Source organism: Argiope bruennichi, chromosome 4 (genome assembly GCF_947563725.1).
Source record: "Argiope bruennichi chromosome 4, qqArgBrue1.1, whole genome shotgun sequence".
In the NCBI taxonomy this organism is placed as follows: Eukaryota; Metazoa; Arthropoda; class Arachnida; order Araneae; family Araneidae; genus Argiope; species Argiope bruennichi.
The window spans coordinates 10,862,948-10,883,300 of record NC_079154.1 but is presented as its reverse complement, the minus strand read 5'-3'; positions in this window follow the sequence as shown (position 1 = coordinate 10,883,300).

Below are 20,353 nucleotides of genomic sequence, written 5' to 3'. Positions count from 1 at the left end.
ATATGACTTTCTTAGAGAACAGAAAGCAGACGACTTCATAATTTTTCTAATACGACTTTTCAGCATTTATTCATTACTAAGAAATTTTCAATGTTTTAATACATACTTGCTGTATATTTTCCTTTTCTTTGAAAATATATTCACTGATGTTTATGTATAAAGTATAGCATGTAAAGGTAACATCAAAGGCATGAAATGCATAAGCTGAAAAGCCTAGTTTAAAGAGACTTCGAAAGAACAAATTGAAAAGTGGAAGTCTTAGTACCTTAAAATTTCTCAGAAAATTAACTCTGATTATTACTTGTCTTTAAAGGAGAGATCTCTTTCAGAGACTCAGCACAGAAGAAAGTCTCGTCTGATGAGATTCTCAGAGTCAGAAACAAATATCAGAGCACATATTAAGAGACTTATTTTTCTATCCACGTGAAAAGATTAGTAAGAAAGAGAGGTTTGCAGAAATAGATCCTTTAAAAAAAATGAAATTCTTGCCACTGTCGTATAAAATGTGATAAAAAAAAATTGGAAAAGTATCAGACATTTCACAGAAAAAAATAATAAATCTTTAAAAAAATACCTTTACTAGTACTTTTAAAGAAAAAAATAATTTAGAATGAAAATTCTGGAAGTGATCAAAAATTGCAAAATCTAGACTCCCAGAAAATTTAGGAAAGTATTCATTAATTTTGAATCGTAATTGTAATCGTTTTAATCTTTATAATATGGTCGTTTGATAGGGTTTTTGTTTCTTGTAATATTTCCTGTGGAATTATTCTTAAGGGTCTTTCTGCTTTAATGTCATGACGATTATTTTTGAATTCTAGATTTTTAATGAATTAAACATTTTTTTCTCTTATTATCATTTTGATAGAAATGATTTTCCCAAGAAGTTATTTCCATTTATTATTTTTGTTTTAATCTCGTGATTTTTGATGATTTTTTTCCCCTTTTTGATAGAAATGATTTTACCAAGAAGTTCTTTTCATTTATTGGTTTTTATATATATAATGTAATTTGAGAAGAAAATGTATTTTCCAACGCATTTACTTTGTTCAAAGATAATATATTTTGTCTTTTATCAATTATCTCTTTTTTAATGATATATAAAATTATTTATAAATTATGAAAAACATACCAAACATTTTCTAAAAATTATTTATATATTAAGAAAAGTATCTGCAGAATATATTGACAGATTTTCATACTAATACTTTTATTCGAAAACTTAATTTAGGTATAAAAAAAAATGCTGTCTCCTAGATCGCACCTCCCCAGTTAAGTCCGAAATTTTTACCTCCCTAGTTAAGGGTTGATATTTAAAGAACTAATAATGTAAACTGAATTTCTAGCTAAATTTAAATTAATATACTCATTGACAATTAATGGCTCTAAAATTATTAAAATATTCTACAATCTTTAGGAACTCTACGCCGATCACCGTATATAATATCAGAATTCTGATACGTGAGGAAGTGAATGAAAAAAGCAGTTACTTAATTATATTCATTCAAGTATAGAATGAGCGGTGGAAAGTAAAAGAGAATATCAGTTTAGTTTGTTAAATGGACGTTATATTGGGTTGGCAACTAAGTAATTGCGGATTTTTTTAGAAAATCAAAGACAATTTTTTCATGGAACTAAATAACTTTATTCTGTAATGTATTGCCCATTTTGATCAATGACCTTTTGCCTTCTTTCAGGCAGCATCATAATCCCACGTTCATAAAACTTCTGGTTTTTATTAGCAAAAAACTGAATCAGGTACGATTTGACATCATCGTCATTATTGAAATTTTTACCATTCAAGAAGTTTTGTAGAGATCGAAACAAAAAGTAATCAGATGGTGCAAGGTCAGGACTATATGGTGGATGTGACAAAACATCCCAACCAAGCTCCAATAATTTTTGCCGAGTGACCAAAGATGTGTGTGGCCTTGCATTGTAATGATGGAATACAACACCTTTTCGATTTGTCAATTCGGGCCGCTTTTCTTCAACTGCATTGTTTAATTTCGTTAGTTGTTCAATGTAGACATCAGAATTGATCGTTCGGTTGGGTGGTAAGAGTTCAAAGCAGACAATTCCTTTGTAATCCCACCAAACTGATAACAAAACCTTCTTTTGATGAATATCAGCTTTTGATGTTGTTTGAGTTGGTTCACCTGGCCTGCTCCACGATCTTTTCCGCTTGATATTGTTGTAAACAACCCATTTTTCATCGCCAGTTATCAGTCGTTTTAAAAATGGTTCATTTTCATTACGTTTCCTTAGCAAATCGCAGCTGTTAATGCTTTGCGTTAAATGCGTTTCTTTCAGTCCGTGAGGAACCCATGTATCCAGTTTTTGAACATAGCCAAGTTGTTTTAAGTGATTTTCAATGCATGTATGTGATACATGAAGCTTCTCTACAATTTCACGTGTTGTACTGTGACGATCCGAATCGATTATTGCTTTGATTAGGTCGTCATCAACTTCAACTGGACGACCAGAGCGTTTTTCATCTTTGAGTAAAAAAATCACCAGAACGAAATTTGGCAAACCAATTTCGACACTGCCGTTCTTTTAAGGCTTCGTCACCATAAACAGCACATAACTTTTTATGAGCTTGCAATGCGTTTTTCCTTTCGCGGAAATAAAAAAGCAAAATATGACGAAAATGTTCCTTTTGATTTTCCATTTTTCAACGAACGCCAAACCAAAACTGCGCAACCGATCAAAAAACTTTTTTTACTGATTGACAGCTGAATTGCCAATTATCAAATAACAAAATGTGTTTTACATTTGTACTACGTCTACAAACCTGAAAATTCACCTAGCCATCTATGAGTGAAATCCGCAATTACTTAGTTGCCAACCCAATATTTTGTGCGTATTCTATTAGTACTCGTAGCTTTTTGAAAATATAATCATGAGCAGCTGAAAAAAAAATTGTACAGTTAAATATCTATTGAATTGATATACAATTTGAATGCCTTTTTTAATGAAATTTCAGATATGCCAGTATGATTATAAAATAAACATAAAAGCATATTTTTTAATCTGAAAAATATCATACTTATCATTAAATCATGCTTAGCATAAAAAATATTGTGTTGATATTGAAAATTTGTAACTGGTTTTTCTATTTTTAAAATGTTCCAAATATTTCGAGTGATTATATTTAAGAGACTTCTTTTAATTTCATTGTGAATAGCTGATTATCTCAATTTTAATGAAATGTTATACAATGATGCACATTCCATTCAATCACAACCCAGAATAACGCTGAAATTCTTTTAAAAATATTGTTTTCTCCGAAATGAACAATGCCTATCAAGCAAAGCAATAAAAAATTTCAAAAATCTTTTGTTTAAACAATGTGTATTTATTTTTGTACAGATTTGTACAGACATGTATATTTACAAACGCTTAAATAGATATGCTTGATTTTATAAATCTTTTTGTAAAAAGATAGAAAAATATCTGAATGATATTGTATTTGAAAAAATATAGCAAATCTCCCATGTTTATCTTTTTGAAGCAATGTCAGGTTAAAAATACGAAAATACAAATATAACATCAAAATCTATTTCACATTTTTTGGGATTTAAAAAAAATATTTCCTATAAAGAGAAAATAAATGAGAAATATGAAGAATAAAAAATTAAAATAATTAAACAGTAACGCTGCAATATTTTGAAGGAAAAAAATTATAAATTTTATGATTTTTTTTTAAAGAAGAGTTCATAGGATTTAAATTATTTTCTTTTTTTAAAATATAGAACAGTTTAAAATATTTTTTTTACCAGTAAAATATCTATATACAGATTTACGGTTTTCAAATGCATTGAATATCATTTCATTCATAGTATCTAAACACAGTGAGTAATTTCGATGGGAATTCACCTGGTTACATGTCAAAGAAGTCTTCTTCGTCGTTTTGCCTTCAGAAAACGAAATTATCGATCTTTTGAGATATTTGCATGATAAATTATACCACAAAATGCAATAAAACTCAATGTATGACAGCAGTGAAATATATGGCTCGGAGTTCTAAAAAAAATTAAATAGAGCTGTAAAAAAATTATTATGTGATTTCTTTTGGGCAGAAGAGCAAAATCGGCGAAATAGTGCAATTCGCTACAGAATATTGGTAATACTAATAGCAGTCATCGATGCGCATTCTATAAGAATATGCATGTTCTGCACTGTGACCTAATTTTATTGATATTAGTTCTTGTGTTTTCATTTCATCGATATATGTTCAAATTTTCCATATAAACCTTTCAACAAGTTCATAAAAACTCTTCTTTTCACATCATCATTCCAATTCATTCATAATTACTACTTTTTTTTTGTTGTTGTTAATGTTGTTTTCAAAATGGTATCATCCTCGTCATCTGACCGACGTTCAATATTACGAAGTCTGTACCAAAATAGTCCTTGTTTTGCTTTAAAACGGAATATTTATATAACTAATTAACTAATCTTCTATTCAAAAACAGTATATGATACAGATGTTCCATGACATGTCACCAAATATTAGCATATAATTTGGTAGACTTATGACACCTCTTTGAACTTGTAATATTTATCATCGGAAAAATCTTCATATCTTTCATTTAAGTCAATTGCTATGTCTATGTTATTAGGCACTGTTTAAAATATTGTTTTACGTCACCGAAACACCTTGGCAGTGATCATATTGAATACGATTTATAATTTGCAATACTTTTTTGATGTTTTGTTAAAAAGAATTTCGTATTTTATAAATGAAAAAAAAAATTCGATATAAACGTTTCAGTTATATTGTCTAAATTCCAATTACATACTACACATAACACTCCTTCTTTTTGTAAATAAATGTACAGTAATATAACTATTGTTCAATACAGAGTTTACTAACATCAATATAAAGTTTACGTAACATCAATATAAAGTTTACGTAACATCAATATAAAGTTTACGTAACATCAATATAAAGTTTACCTAATAATTTATAACGATATTTTCAAGCTAATCTAGATATGTGTAATGAATGGTATATCCTTAAAAACGTTTGAACTTTTATTTTATAATACTTTATTGTAAGATTTAACAAAAGGTATAATAGTAAAAATAGATATTTATCATGAAAGCAATATCACCTACCGAGTTTGATAATTGTGTAATTGCGCTATTGAAACTTTTGCAATTTCTTTTGTTGTGGTTGCTGAGTTTGTCTCTTTATTGAAAAGAATTGTTAAGTAAATATGAAATTAATACATTTAGCAATAGTTTTTAAGAATTCCATAATTACGTTTTTAAGGTGAAAAAGGCTCTCTAAGGCGAAAAGAGTTTTTTTTTACATTTGGATAAATTTCGTGCACTTTTTTTTTTAACTAACCATTTCGGAATAACTTCAAAAATTTAAAGCATCATATCACTAGAAAACTTCCTTTAAATTTATATAAATATAAATTTTATATAAATTTTAATTATTTACCAAACTGACTAGCTTAAATTTATTCAAAAAGATTATTTTTTTGGAATTCAAAAATAATATTTTAAAGATATCTATAATCTACTTTAAAGTCATACAGAAATGGCTTTAAAATATGAAAGTCAAACCCTTCATTTATGTTTGAATTCTCTTCAACTACAATGGCAGATACTTCTAATAATAAAAGCACAAATGGAAATATGGAATAAATGGACATTTCGTAAAAGGAAAACCAAAAAATAAAGATTGCTATTCAAAACAACAAAGACATGGTCTTTCTTTTTCAAAACGCGGCTCACCCCTTTTACCCACGCAAAATCTTATTTTGCTTATATTATGAGAAATAAAAGCATGTTTGAGTTCGAAATATTTCTCGGTTCAATATCTTAAATATTCTCTCTTCCAAATATATATCCCAGAATAACATTTTAACCCCATTTTAAAACCTTTTTTGTTTCTGCTCATAGAAGGAAAGTAATACTGAGATTTTCCCATCGCATTTTTAGGATTAAGTTCGTAGGACATCTGTTATTTATGTGCCTATTTGAGCGAAAACGCGAAAATATTTGCAGTATCTTTAGTTATGTAATATATAGGGAGTTATGCTGATATAGTTTGCTGAAGAAATATGAGTTTCGGTGATGAAAAATATTTCGGATGCTTTAACCTCTAAGATTTCGCTTGAATAAAAATATGAGTAAGAAATCACATTTGTTTTCCCATACTTGTCTGCCTCTAAAAATAGACAAAAGGTAAAATTTTTCAGTTACGTTGTTGTATAAGGATGGTATATAGATAAGTTGTCGACTTAATAACCTATTTTGAATGCAGAAGAATATAGGCTTAAATAACAAGATATAAAATACGACATCTGTTAAAAATGGAGGAGAAGGTAAGATATTTTTTTTTATAGTTAAGATGGTTTTAAGTTCGAATTTTCTAGACATAAAGCCTATTTCACTCGTAAAGCAATATAATTCTTTACTTTATTCTTCTTTATGAACAGATACTATGTTTCACGTTTTATTATGAATAGCTACCATTATTTAGAATGAAGAGCATGGGATATTCAATGTTTGTGAATTTGGAAAAGGTTATTCATGATATGTTTTTCATGGAACAAGTAATAATTCAAAATACGAAAAAAAAAATGATTCATCTTTCCCTTTTACAATAGCAACTTTTTTCGTTATTTCTTACACCATTTTAAAAGATAAGATATATTTAATAAATTTTTGAGGTCTCTTTTGAATTATATTTGAATTAAACTGATAAAATTTCTTTAAAAATGTTAAAAAAAAACCATATGCTTTTTTTTTGTAACCGCCATGGTGGTCTGGTGGTAAAGACATGGCTTCGGAACCGGAGGGTTTCAGGTTTGAGATCCAAAGATTCCACCGAAGAACCGTCGTATAATTGGGTCTGGTGGGCGTTAAAACCGTTGGGACCAAACTCCTCGCGCTGGTGTGGTGTGGAAGTTTGAAGATGAGGTTGGCAGCTCAGGATCGCCCCCGTCATCTGACCGTGGGTCAAAACTATCAGTCCTGCCCCAAAATTGCCGAAGTATTGCTTTAAAATGGGACATTATTATAATTAAACTAAACTATACCCAATTTTTAATTTCTAAATGCAATAAAACATTTACCGTCATGAAATATTAAAGAAGAAATTTTTCTATAAATCTTCTGAAAAATGTTAAACAGTCTAAGCAAAAAAATTAGTTTTTGAACTTTAAATGGGAACCGGATTATTAGAATTCAATATCGGTATATTATTTCTTACGGATAATCCAATGTCAATATTTGGGTAAATCCATTTCAATATTCTGTTATTTATATTTGAGCAAAATTATTAACCAATTCAAAATTCAATTTTTGCAAGTATGAAGTAAATGAACTGAAATAAAAATATGTAATAGTATGGGACTATTACATATTGGTTGTTAGATTGTTATATAAGATTGATTTTAAAGAAGTAACATACTGTTACGGAACTTCCGGGGTTCTTTCAGATTTGTTGGTTAATGAAAAGACAGTCCTTTAGTAACAAACGACGACTTTTATTAAACAAGAAGATAAGAATACAAAGACAACAAATATGTACCGCCGAGACGAACACACAACAGACCACTACAACAGACAGCAGTCCACAAACAGTAGTCGGTAGTAATAACAACAACAGCACACAAAGCGGCCAGACGAAATTCTGTAAGAGGAGGGAATCTTTGTAACTAATCTCTACGGTCTCTCTAGATGCCTGCAATTCTCCACTGTCTCCTCGCTATAGCTGTATCCAACAACCGACACGACTGGCTACACTTTACACGACTCGATAATGCTTCTACAATAAACTCCGGACTCGGTACACATCTCAGTTCAGCAATCGTTTGAACTCTACTCCAGGCTCGAGCTTCAATGGACTGATCCAACTATTCCACGTTGCTTCGCTTTCTCCTCGACGACTCAATACACGACTACGACTGATTTCGGCTTGTGACTGCCGGCCCTTCATAGTTCCAAAGAGGAGGGCAGAGAATATACTATAATAATCAGGCATATATCAGTTTCTATTGGCTGAATCCCTAAAATTCTGGAAGTTTCCAATATCTATTTTGTCGCCAAATTCTTCGCCAAGTCTACCGCCAAGCCCTGAGATAACTGATTCGGTATCCGATGAGCATCCAATAGGGCTGATCGTAAAACGTTCTTTCTAGTGATTGAACCAACCGTGCTGGAAGCAACATTACAGGTCTGTAACAATACTCATTATAATGTTTGAAAACATTGACTTTTCATTTGATTGAATTCAGATCGGAATGATAAGGAGATATGTATTTCAATGAAATTAATAACCATTTTTAAAAATTCCGTTTTTGCAAATACGGACAGGGAAATTTTAATCTTTCTTACCCCTTTCCGTAATTACTACATAGTATCCCACCATCTCCCATGTTTTCATATTTTTTTGAGGCAATAATCTTTTCTTTTCATTTTATTTATTAATTTATTTTGCATAAATAGAAGACAAGTTCAAAAACATCTAACATTTTAGAATGAAAGACTATTACGTTAAAATATATTTTTAAAAGTATGAAAATGTTAGGGATAAGGGCAGAAATCCTTAAAAATAAGCTAGAAATATTAAAATATCTCTATTAAAGTGAAACAAACCAACTGAAATAAATCGTGTAATAATTCGAAATTTCACCTTTCACTATTCATTTCTCTAATTCCAAATAACCCAATTATTCTACCAAGCACAGATCTTCAAATTACCTAGATAAATCTGAAAATTCAATTACACACTGATAATTTACTTAATAACCGTAAAATTAAATACTTTGGTCTGCAGAGCTTGATATTTATAAATAGGTAAATGAATCTTCGTCTAGATAACGAAGATTCATTTCAATTCGATTATTCCAATTGACCAATTTTATCAGAGTTATCGCTTCATATAGGGCATTTTTAACATTGTTGCATTTTTCTACAAATTGTGATAATTATTTCCCAAACAGAATTATACGAAAAGAGAAACTCTTCGTGCTTTGTAATGACCGGGAACTGAATGTAACAATTCCGTTGATTACTTTAAATAAAGTTTTGTAACTACTTGACATTGCCGATTGATCTGATGAAATGGCAATTATGAAAACTAGATACAATGAAAAGTTAACAAAAGAAGTCTGGGTTTAAATAGAATAAGTGTAGAATTGGTTATTGGTTATAATATGGCGCATTTTTAATCTGCTTTTTGTTATTTCTATGAACACGAAGAGAAATCACAGAAAAATTCGAACTCGGGATTTTGACAAGTCACTGTATTTCAGAGACTGATGTCCTAAATTTTTGGAGGCGATCTAGGGTTATCAAGGAATATGTTATTAGGGAAGAATGTTTTGGATAGCCTCTGCAATTATAGCTTTACCCACGGCGCTTCATTTAAAGCTTAAATTAAATAAGAATGAGTAGGATATTATGAATTAAATTTTGTGTTCCACTAAAATATATCATTAAAATAACAAAATATAATTTATTAATTTATCGATAATATATGTCAGGAAATTAATTTTTCATTGATTTTGAATACAATTAATTAATGCAAAAAATGTAACATAAATTATATTAAGGAAGCTCGTTTATTTCTTCTTGGTTTGGGTTCAATTCAAATATTTCTGTACATAAAATAAATTAAAAAGTGACATAAATATTGGATTACTGTATAACCTTTTCTGATACGTTGATATTTTTTTTAGATTACAGTTTTAAACATATCAGTTACTTTTATACATAGATAAACTAGTTATAAAATTATTAATTATATTAAATGTTTTTAAGTTATAATTATTATTATAGGTTGATTAAAATGTCCTATAATTCAATGAATTACAACTAAATATTTTCAAACGTTGTATAGTTCTGGATTTTACTAGAATTTCAAATCCATTAATTTTTATTAACTTACATTAAAATATAAACGAATACAGTAGTCGAATAATTATGAGTTAATTTAAAAGATTAAATTATAAACTAAGAATTAAATTTTACAATTATTTAATGGAAGATTGCAAAAAATGTATGGTATGATTAATTACGCGGACATACACATTATTTAAATATTTTATTTTGATTGAGATATAAATGAATACAAGAAGAAAAATTGAAAATTAAAGGAAATGAAATAAGATAATATTGTAACTCTATTGAAAGTCTATTTAAAATCGCTTAAGTTTTTAACTGAAAACTTAAATTTCTCGTTTTATAGCTTTATAATAAGCATTTATACCACAAATAAGTATGTTTTTACTACTGACATAATTTATGGAATAAAATAAGCAATTTTATTAGATATTATATTTTAGTCATGAGCTACTCCCGTGCTAATTTTCTCTATCAGTTAAAATAAGACTTTGTTTCTGGAATCCTTTGTAAAATAGAAACAAAATTAGAATACAAATTTTTAAGCAATTGATTTACAAAGTATGTTCGTATGTTCGCAACTATCTCTCTCTCTCTGTATATATATATATATATATATATATATTCCGGCCGGAAGACTTCAACATAAGGGATTTTTTCTGTGAAGAATCCAGACTTTTGTCCAACAGTATTGACCCCTCGTGACCCGAAAATCCCCTGAAATTAAACCTAAGAGATACACCATTTTTACAGAAAAGAAACAAAGCAATAAATTAAAAGAATAAGACCACTAATAAACAAAAATACAATAACATAAAATAACAATATAATAACTCTCATAATCAATTACGAAAACAAAAAAGAACATACCGGTAGCAGGTAAACAAATTTTTTACATAAAGGTGTCCCTTTCTTGTTTCCCGTGGCCTAAACATTTTTTGTAACGTCATTGAAGGTAAAAATAATTGGAGTTTGAGTTTAACATCGATTGAGTTAGTTAATATGCAACGGAAAGTCTATTTTTATTTTAGGCAAAGGATTAATCCCAAATCATCTCTTTTTTTTATTAAATTACTAGCCGCCTTTGGCGACCAGTCGGTTCGCCAATCTTAATGTTCGTTTAAATTTTAATAATTAAATATTTTACGCAATTCCAACTTTAATAGATTCTTCATCAAAATATTTTAAAACTTCAAATTTTGATAGTCATATAATTCACTCTTAATTTTATAAAGGCCTTCAGTCATAACTTAATATGTATCTCTCTCATTTTCTGTTACCACTCGTAGAATTTATGCTTTAAATTAAAGTGGAGAGAATTAATCTGCAATTAATATAATAATATTTTTTACAGAAACAAAGCATTTTTTATAATAAGAATACTGATAATAGATTCATTGAGCGTTTAAACTTTATATTCACTAAAGAATATCTTTCTTAGTTTATGTAATATCTCAAGAATTTGTCAACAAAATTTTCTCAGACTCATCATGAACAGATCGATTCATTAACAATATTTAATTTTAAATGCATCAAACACTAAGAAAATAAAATGAATCGTTTGAAATAATCGGTCGAAAACAGGTTTAAAAAAACTACTTAAAAAACGATATACTTAAAACTATAAGCATATACAAAAAAAAATATATAACCAACATAAATACAGTTTAATTACAAAAGCATGCAACTAACCTAAAAATAATTTAAATCACTGAAAACAGGTTAAAAAAAACTACTTAAAAAACGATGTACTTAAAACTATAAGCATATACAAAAAATATATAACTAACATAAATACAATTCACTTGCAAAAGCATGCAACTAACCTAAAAATAATTTAAATCATCCGTTGATAATGGTTGGCATGCCAACAATCAGAACACAATGCGCATGCGTGAATTTTCAACGTCAGTTAAGGTAACTCAAATAAGTGAATTTTTCTACGCCAGTTGGGAAACGCTATGCAGATTAGAGATTTCTAATCTCCTTTATTCTGTGTTATTTTAATTCAAAAGTACTTTAGAATGAATCTGAAAAATGGATTAATTAACAATGTTTAAATTTAAATGTATAAAACATTAAGAAAATAAACAGAATCGTTTGAAATAATCGGCTGAAAAATGTTAACCCTAGCCTCATTACTGTTGGGGAAAAAAAACTGAAGCCTAACTCATTTGGCGGTGAGGAAAATGGAAGATTTTTTTGGCAGGAAAGTTATTTTTTAATTAATAATTAAAATTCTAATTAAAAATTCAAAAAAGTGACCCCAGGTCACATTCCCGACCTCTTAGGTATAAATGTACCAAATTTGGTAGCTGTAGGTCAAATGACCTGGCCTGTAGAGCGCCAACACACACACACACACACATTGAGCTTTATTTATAAGTATAGATTAATACTGCAGTAGTTTCTAGGAAATTCATTATTAGTCAAATTTTTAATGAGATTATTTGTTTCTTCAATATAGGAAATTTTATTACAAACTCTTTTATTCCTGTTAAGCTGTAAGAAAATTAAATTTTTGAAAATTTTAGAGTTTAGATTAGAACGATAATTACAAAGTTTCGTTATTTTAAAGTTGAATTCATACTTTTTATAGTAGGTACCAACTATTTTTTTATCATTAGCTATTTCGATTTTTAAATCGAGAAAGGTAGCCTCCAGTTGATTTTTATTTGTTTCTGTTAGAATTAAATCTTTTGGATAGCAATGAGACACAATATTGGTATTATTTAAGTTTATCAAAAATAGGTCATCAATATACCTCCAACCGTTTATTAAATTATTATTAATTATTTTTTTCTCATAGTAATATAGGAAAATATTAGCTAAAGCACTACAGAAAGTTGTTCCCATTGGGATGCTCTTTACTTGTCTATAAAAATTAATTCCATTAAAAACGTAATTTTCGGTAATATTAAAATAACATAATTCTAGTCAGTTATTTTTAGGAATAACACCTTCATTTAAAAATTCGTCATATATAAAAGTACACACACTTATTAATTTTTCAGTAGGCAGATTGGTGTATATATTTTCGGAATCAAAAATTAATGTTGTTATCTTTAAGAAAATCGAAAACTTCTTTGTTACTATTAATTATAAAGTTATCTTCATCTTTGATTTTGTAAAGGATAATTTTTAAGTATTTAAAGAATTGTTTTTCCGTAAAGTAATTATAACTGCCAGTGCTACAAATCATGAATTTGAATTTCAATGGGTTTTTTTATGAAATTTAACTGTTGGGAGCAAATAAGGATAGTTTAGAGATAAAGTCTTAATTTTATTTTGTTTTTGTGAAAGCTAGCTTTTTTTTATCTAATTCCTTTTCCCGCGTGTTCTTTAAAATATAAGTTGCATTAGAGGTATCTTCATTAATTAATAGTTCTTTATAAAAATATATTTCCCTAAATCCAAAAATTATAAAGTAACGGTAGATTTTGTCCGAAGGTCTCAAAATAGTTAAACAATCAATTTATGTAGAAATGTAGCAGATCATTCGGCTGCGGGATTGAAGAACAGTGAATTACGAAAACTGCCAAACGACAAACTACGATTACGATTCTATAAAACAATTGAGACTGATCCCGTATTATATATGCCGAATAACTATTTCGAAGTATTTCAGTCTTCAATCCCGCCAACTATGTTAGTTTGTCGAAATTATGTACATATATCAGAAACCTGGAAAGGTAATGTTATCCTTTGTAGTACCCACATCATGCGATAGCATTTCAAATGTCTATGGCAGCTCTAAAATAAATTCTTAGCGAAGTTTTTGAAGAGATGAAACTAAATTACCTTATAAAACAGGATTACAAATCTTTTCATCTTTAAATCTGTAATTTCTATTCGATCGTCCAAATTTTCCAATCGTCAATAAAAGACAAGTTTCCTCTGTTTCTTCAAAGTAAACAAGTCTGCAAGAGATTTGAAGAAATGTTCAAGAAAAAAGTATATTTCGTGTCATGAAAAAAGGAAACTCTAATAAAAACTGCCGCAAGGCCAATCGCGTTAAATTTATGATTTTGTATTGTAGTTTTGAGTGACCGATATATATTTTCGAAGCAATAAAAGTGGTAAAACGTTTTTTGATGGCGCCTAATGCAATAAAATGCTCTCACAACTTTCTTCCCTCTTCATAAATGTCAAAAAACTTATCTTCAGAAAGAATCAATTCGATTCCGTTTTTTGCAACAAGGATTTATTTACAAATGTACTGGAATTTATTGTTCCCAAAGTATCCTACATTCATATAATTTTGCTGTGATAAAAAAAAAAGAATTTAAGTAAAAATAAGAAAAAGTTAGATTACATTTGAATTTCAAATCAGAAGAAATGCCATTTTAAACTTAAAATTTATTCTTATAAACCCTAAGTCAATAATGACAGATTATGTTAATAATCCTGAATATATGTGACTTTTCTAACTGTTAAAATATTAATATGGAAAGCATATATTAGAACTTGGCCCTTTTATTGAATAATACAGAATAATATGTATTTAATATAATCAGTCTACAATTAATTACTGTTCGTGTGAAATGAAATGTGTATATGTTACCATTAAAGTGTATAATTAAGTTATTTCATAAATTTCCGAGTTCCTTCATGAAATAATCTTGATTTGTCAACTAGTTCATAGATTATTGAGTTATTTCATGAAATAACTCACCATATTTTATGAAATTACGGTTTTTTATACTTTAAAGATATCATATGTACTATGAAAGGAATCTGAAATAAAAAAAAATTATTTCAGATTTAATGGTTAAAAAAATGCAAACTTTTATTTCAATGTTAACACTGACAACAGCACACGATTGAATAATTTGAAGGGAAATTAAATTAAATTAAATTAATGAAATTAAAAAAATTAAATTAAATTAAATTTCATCATAACAATTTAAACATTGTTGTATATTTAATAATATTAACTAGACAAGTCACAGCAATTACCAATCAGGTGACGGTTAAATTTATTTTCGCCCTCCATTAAACTCTTTATTTAAAGCCCATTTTTATCATCTCAATTTCTTTGACATTTTTTTTCTCTGACTAAATGTCGTTTGTGATACGGCGAGCCATCTAATTAACATTTCTAAGTATATTTTTTAGCCTCCATTAAGTAGTTAATTGATCCGACGGATTAAACAGAATTTTGAAAACTTTCAATGAAGGAGCCTGAAGTGAAATTTTAAGAAAGTTTTTGAAGCGTTCTTATGGTGTTTCGATGATATTTGGCGGTAGCCCTTTTAGAATAAATAAGAGGACCGATTTCTGTGTCACGCATGTTACCGTTTTATATAAATAGATATTTGAGCAAAATATGTGCATTAGATTTTGATCAAGGAGATTTATCGCAAGATTTTACTAAAATTTAAAATTTCAGAAAACAGCATTTACGGATAAAATGGCATTATAACGGATATTATTCAAATATACAAATCAATATATATATCTAATAAATTGACTTAAACACAAAATTCAGATTACTTTTTATTAAGGAAACTGTTCAGAAACTAAGAATATTAATTAGATTTTTTTCAAAATTCCACTTTTTAATATAGTCACTTAAAATAAATTATAAATAATTTCCAAAAAATTATTGCTTCATAAAAAAAAAACTAATCAATCTTATTTCTGTTTTTCCGAGAAAGCAGCATCCTTTCTATTCATTCCGTTGCGAATTGTTTAAAATTGTTGTTTTTAAAGTTTCTCAGTATTTTTAAAATGCCCTGCATTTTCCACAAATTAAAATGAAAAAAACAACTGCTTAATTATATTTTATCCTACATATTTTAATGACTATGACTTCTAACTTTCGGTATTCACCGTCATAAAACAAAACGAATACTTACTTTCAATTGCTTAATGGACTTCTATTAAATTATTGAAAAACATTTTTAAACGAAAAAGTTTGTCTTAAAAGAATTTAATCAGTTAATTATTTTGTGAAACCCTTTGTAAGATCTGTAGCAACAATTTACAGTTGAAATTAAGCAAGATGTAGCAAATATTAAAATTCGCTGTGACAGTCTCAAATTTAAGGTTTCTTTCGGTTTCATTTAAAAATCCATTAACAAACGCATTTTTATCCAGTCTTACATTTCCCCTTTTAAGAAAATTATTATTCTGAGAGCTTTTTATTTCATTAATTGAAGGGATTCGAGAAACAGAGAGTACAATTTTAATAAGTCTCCGAAGTCTTATCAGAGTAAGTAAGTTAAAAACGAACCACTTAAGAATGATCTTTTGTTCCTGGTTTTTTTAAGTAAATGAAAATAAAAGTTTCATTTGTCGTTTCAATATTCAACATGCATTTTCGAAATTAATATTCATTGATGTACATTTAAAGAGGGAAGCATTTTGATCAAATCATAATACATGTGACACTAATGAATAAAATATGATTTTTAAAAGTCGACTCTTTTATATTTGAGTATAATTTTCAATATATGTAATAATGAAACATAATTTTTTTGTTATCTTTTCATTTATGTTGTTTTAATTTATGTTTGTACAGGTGATATTTTGTACTTCAAATTCTAACTCTTTTTTTATGTGCAGGTTTTTTTTTAAATTTTTTTTTATATTCATGACCTAAAATCAGAAATTATTGCGACTCTAACAATTTCATAGTTGCAATTTTAGCAAATCTCCAAGTTTCAAACCTCTATTAGTTCGCACACATTTTTGGAATCATGTCACTTCAAAGGAGAACATAGTAATTCAAAAACACTTTGAGCGAGAGTGATGAAATTTATGATCTTAAAGGAATAATATCGTCTTTAAACAAAGTTATTGATTTTCGTTGAGGAAATCCAATCACCGGCAGTTAGACCCACTATTATTCTAGTACATGTGAACATAATAAATGTAAAGAGTTAGACGAATAAAATATGGTACACAAATTTTGTATCTAACATAAATCTTTTAACCAAATTATCAAGAGTTTGTTAACCTTTGTGTTTATACATTTTTCATACATGCAAAAGTGGTAAACAAAATTTGCAATAGCTTAGATAAATGAAATTTCGTACACAGGTAAATTAATTAAAAGCGTAAATTAGTATCAGATTTTATATTAATTGGTTCACAGAAAATAGTCAATAAGGCTACTTCAGACTTTGCAATTTTTTTTTAAAGTTTAAGGAATTAATGTAAAAAATGAAGCTTCTGTTTAAATCATAAGGAACTATTTAAAGTGCAGTAACACTTTAGCTAAGTATTCATAAAATCAATTTGGTTACCATTTCAAACATCGAGTATAAATCACCTCAATTTTTATATCTACAAAAGCGCCCGATCCTGTGAATGCTTTTTCTTTTTTCAATATTCATTTATTCTTCTTACCGTTTGCTGGTTTTATACATCGTTTAGTTAAGAATTAATGATCTACAATTTTGATGCAAATTCAACAGTGATAAGTAAAATTATAAAAATAATGATTCTAAAACAAAAACAGTCAACTATTCTTTGAAATATTTTTCATATTCTAAAGGAACGCAAGAAACCAGAAATATGAGCAAATTTTAGAACTTCTTAAACTATACAATTAATAAGAATGTTTAATAACCATATAACCATTAACTTACTTCAAAAGGAGAATGAAAGCAATATATATATATATATATATATATATATATATATATATATATATATATATATATATATATATATATATATATATATATATATATATATATATATACATATATATATATATATACATATATATATATATACATATATATATATATATATATATATATATATATATATATATATATATATATATATATACATATATATATATATATATATATATATATATATATATATATATATATATATATATATATATATATATATATATATATATATATATATATATATATATATATATATATATATATATATATATATAAGTTTTCCTTTCCCCACACATACCACCAGACCGCCAGATGGAGATCCTCTTCACTAGTAAAGTCATTGTGTTTGGTCATTGGTTATATTCAGATAAAGGACGACAGATGTGTTTCGTAATTCAAAAAGATCCATCATATCTTTGAGGGAGAAGATCGTCAAAATCCCCAGATGTTAAATTTCTTTCCATTGTGAAGAGACTCCTGAAATTTTTAAGTAAAGATCAATCATCAGCAACTTTTGTCGCCAAGTATCAAAGTCAGGGGGACTCTAGCCTGTGTAAACTGTGAATTGTTTATAATTAGCATGTACTCGGGAAGAGTCAGCTACAAAGAAGGATTGATAACAGACATTCCTACGGTCAACTGGCGACTATTTAGGAAGCATTGCTGAGCAGAAATTGAGAGTTACGGAGCTCGAGTTCACCAATAAGAATGTCAGAGGCGGAGATCTGACTAAAATGAAGTGCGGGATTTTTGTTTAGAAAAAGAATACGTGAAGAGAGAGAAGAGCAGTGAGAGGGGTCGAAGGAGATTCGAATAGACGTCAGTGTTCGAAGAAGGTGTCCCTAATTGTGTGAGAAGCTCCGTGTGATTCGAGTTTCTGTGTGAGAATCCACCCTATGAAGGTCAGTGGAATTCCAAAGCGTCCACTGGAGTAGCCGTTTCAGCTAGCAATCTGGTTGCAATTTTTTTTTGTGTGTGTGTCGATTCTCCGATTTGATTGAATAACTATTTTATGATTAAAATTTCATCAGTTGTGTGAATTTTGTAAATAATATTAACCTAGATAAGAACAAGTTGTTTTTGTGTATTTATATAAGGTGCTAAATAAAAGAATTGTTTTGTTACGTTACTCTCTTATTTGATCGTTCTGGATAAAGATATTGCAATATTATATATATATATATATATATATATATATATATATATATATATATATATATATATATATATATATATATATATATTATTATTATTATTATTATTATTATTATTACATTTGAAAGCACATAATATGTGCAATATATAAGGTGTACTTTAGCAAAAATGATTACTACATAAATTAAAATAAAATGATAACTAAATTATATAAATTAGAGTTTTGATTTGAAACACAAGAAAAATTTAAAAAAAAAAACTGAAAAATTTTCAAAATGAGAAATTAAACTAAATCAGAGACCCAAATAAAAGAAAATAATCAATACATTTGGATTTTTCCATCATTTTAATAGATATACAAAGCGTCTCAAAAACTTTGACCGTGGCTTATATTTCTTAAATATTGATCGTCGACATATACTGTAAATTACAAAGTTGCGTAAATAAAGTTGCAGAATGTTACGAAATCGATTAAAATTTTCAGGGGATTCAACTTCAAAAAATACAAAATTTAAATTTTTATACGGATCCAGTACAAAAAATTCCCAGTGATTAAAATGTGTCCCATCCTCTAATACGGTCATTCACAAAATTTCAGAATTTTGTCATGAAAACTCTCAAATATATGTTAAAAGAAAGTTCGAGAAGGATCAATCACAAATTAAAATGCAAATGTTTACAGCTTCGGTGCAGATGACGCGACGCAAGAATGCATCATAAGAGAATTAAATATACTTCCTATCTTTAGTTTTGAATACAAATTTTAAAATCTATGCTTCCTGAAAAATGCTTTAAAATTTTATATCATGAATTACAGAATATAACTTAAAAATAGCACAGTCAGTGAACTTGTAAAAAATCTTATGTAATCTTCCCTTATTTAATCTTTATTTTAAGTTTATTTCTACAAATTTTAATACCTTTGAACAAATAAATAGTAAAATTATTATTTATTTATTCAATCATTACTTTCTATGCTAATTTTTGTATGACCCCTAAAGCACATCCGAATATCCGACATGATTTTTTCTCTTTGTGAACTCATATCCAGGCATCGAAAAGTGGTTTAAGTCAGCATTTATGCAGTTTCATATCTTTGAGATTTTTTGTAATAAATTTCATACATGACCTTATTAAAGGATGTGGCACATTTTACACTCTGGGAATTTTGTTGTACGGAGTTCATATAAAAACTTTAATTTCGTATTTTTTAAAGTTTAATCCCCTGAAAACTTTAATTGATTTCATAGCAATTTGCATCTTTTTTACACAACTTTGTAATTTACAGTATATGCCTAAGATCAATATTTAAGGAATAAAAGCCGCGGTATATAGTTTTCACTTAATAAAAAAAAAGTAAATAAAAAAATATTCCTGAAGTATTACTCAACAATAAATAATAAATATTTTAAAATACAGAAAAGCACAATCATTAATTTTCATATTAAAGTAAAATGTTTAAACATAAATGCTTTTATGTTGCTGGTTGCCGTAATGAACACATTTATAAAGGGCAGACAGTATTATAAGGGAAATATTTCGAATGTGATCGAAAAGAATTTACATAGAACCGAATTTAATTTAAAAATTTTGATTTATAAGAAGCATTAAACGAAGAATAGATGTACTCTCTGTTTTAGAGACAAATGAATGATGTGTTAAATTGC